Source organism: Lathyrus oleraceus, chromosome 3 (genome assembly GCF_024323335.1).
Source record: "Lathyrus oleraceus cultivar Zhongwan6 chromosome 3, CAAS_Psat_ZW6_1.0, whole genome shotgun sequence".
Lineage (NCBI taxonomy): Eukaryota > Viridiplantae > Streptophyta > Magnoliopsida > Fabales > Fabaceae > Lathyrus > Lathyrus oleraceus.
Genome location: NC_066581.1, coordinates 86,666,839 through 86,669,175, shown reverse-complemented (window position 1 = coordinate 86,669,175; position 2,337 = coordinate 86,666,839). Strand labels below are relative to the sequence as shown.

Here is a 2,337-nt window from a genome sequence, read left to right as displayed (position 1 = left end):
TCTATATATATCAAGAATCTTTTTTTAATAATATGTTTTTTTGTGATTGTAGCAAGTTTATTTTATAAGCAACTGTGTGGTTGAACTAAACCCAATGCAGCTCCAGCAGCATGGTTACAAGATGCTTCAGCTATTAATTTGGTTTTTGTAAGTAAGTTTAGATCTAGGCATAACCCAGACCCTGTCACACCATAAAATTTTATGATAACAGGAACTTGAAATTACATCTAGGCATAACCCAGACCCTGTCACACCATAAAATTTTATGTAATTTCAAGTTCCTGTTATCATAAAATTTGGAAAACGAATAAATAATTGTGTAACCCTAAATTTTTAAAACACTACATAACATAAGTTATATGGATACCGTAACTACTTCACACTCTTCAACAACATCAGACCTTTCCTCATCAACACTCTCTCTGATATAAAAAGCAAAAGCAATATGACTATGTGATTAAAAGAATTATTTGAAGGGCTAAGTTTAAAAAAAAGTGCATAGTATAAGTTATATGGATACCGTAACCACTTCACACTCTTCAACAACATAAAACTTTGGCTCATCAACACTCTCTTTGATCTAAACAACAGAAGTACCATCAAACAACTAAAATCATTAGGACTAATTGCAGAGATACTTCGTGACAATACCTGCAACAATTGCGAAGCTGTTGGTGGCTGAGAAGTTGTCGCCTTTACGTCGTAGATCTAACAGAGGTGGAAGGAGAACGCCTTAGAAGTGGCGAAAATCGTAGCAGTGAGAACCCTAATGTGAAAAAGAACGAAAATAACAGAGAGTGAAATAACAAAACGCGCAGTATGTTATAATTTTAATGTTTACTAAAGGGGACCTTAGAGGGCGCTTGTGGAAAAAAAGCGCCCTCTAAAGGGGGCCTAAGAGGGCGCTTATGAAAGCGCTCTCTTAGGCTTTCCAAAAGCGCTTTATAAACTGGAAATGCACATGGACTTATAGAGCGCTTTTTTAAAAGCGCCCTCTAAGGGTAACCTTAGAGGGCGCTTTCTAAAAAGCGCCTTGTATTGTTGTCCCTCTATCTCCTCCTTATTTTTTTGCTTCACCTTAGAGGGCGCTTTATTACAAAAGCGCCCTCTAAAGTGCGCTGTCTATTCCAGTTGTTCGCTCCTTATTTTTCGCTTCACTTTAGAGTGCGCTTTTGTAATAAAGCGCCCTCTAAGGCGCGCTGTCTATTCCAGTTTTTGGCGTAGTTTATCGAATCTCTGACGATTAATGTGTTGCATACTGATATCCCATCATTAATATTTTCTTTAAAACTTAATTTTCTTTAGAATTAGAGCGTTTCTTATATTTAAGACGCCAAATACTAGAGTACCAACGAAGGTACAATATTCCCGATATCTTCTTTCCTACTACTGAACCAGTTGGAAAACCAATCATGGCTGCAGTGGGACCACAAAATCGTCCTATTAAGTTCTACGCTACCCCATCCCAACAAGAACCTCTCAACAACATTGCTTCCCCTGCTATCGATCAAAACGATTTCGAGTTGAAACCCTCATTGTTATCAGCTGTCCAACAACATCAATTTGCTGGAAATCCTACGGACGACCCTGATGAACATTTGACCAAGTTTGTGCAGTACGCAGACACTATGAAGGCGAATGGTGTATCTCAAGATGTGATAAGACTACGCCTTTTTCCTTTCTCTCTAAGAGACGGAGCTTGGGCTTGGTTGCAATCCTTGCCATCCAACTCGGTCACTACATGGGAAGAACTGAAGAACGTTTTCTTAGCCCGATATTTTTCGCCAAGCAAAACTGTTATGCTGAGAGCTCAAATCAACGGATTTCGATAAAAAGATGTAGAATCTCTCAACGACGCGTGGGAGAGATATAAAGACATGATGAGAATGTGTCCACATCACGGCCTCAAAGACTGGGTGATCATTCACACATTTTACAATGGGCTTATGTATAACACAAGACTGACAGTAGACGCTGCCGCGGGCGGTGCACTTATGGACAAGCCATACAACGAAGCCTATCAACTCATTGAAAACATGGCCCAAAACCATTGCCAATGGGGATGTGAAAGAACTCCAATAGAAAAGTACCAAACAAAAGGTGGAATGTATGAAATCAGTAGCCTTGACCATGTCCATGCAAAGGTAGATTCCCTTGTTCAAAAGTTAGACAACTTGACCATACCACCCGCAGCCACTATGGCTGTCATGACTCCAAACTACGAGTTATGTGGAATTCCTGGACACACTGCACCAGAATGTCAGATATTAGCAGGACTCTCCACTCATCAAGTAAATTATGCACAAGGAAACCCTTATTCGAATACCTACAACCCAG

General features: G+C 39.8%; 1 non-coding gene across 1 annotated transcript; it reads right to left on the bottom strand.

Annotated features, from left to right (window-relative positions):
• Window positions 1-1,799: 1,799 nt before the first annotated feature.
• Window positions 1,800-1,906, bottom strand: LOC127133719 (small nucleolar RNA R71). Its single transcript, XR_007807665.1, has one exon. It is a non-coding gene; the product is annotated as a small nucleolar RNA R71 (small nucleolar RNA).
• Window positions 1,907-2,337: the final 431 nt, after the last annotated feature.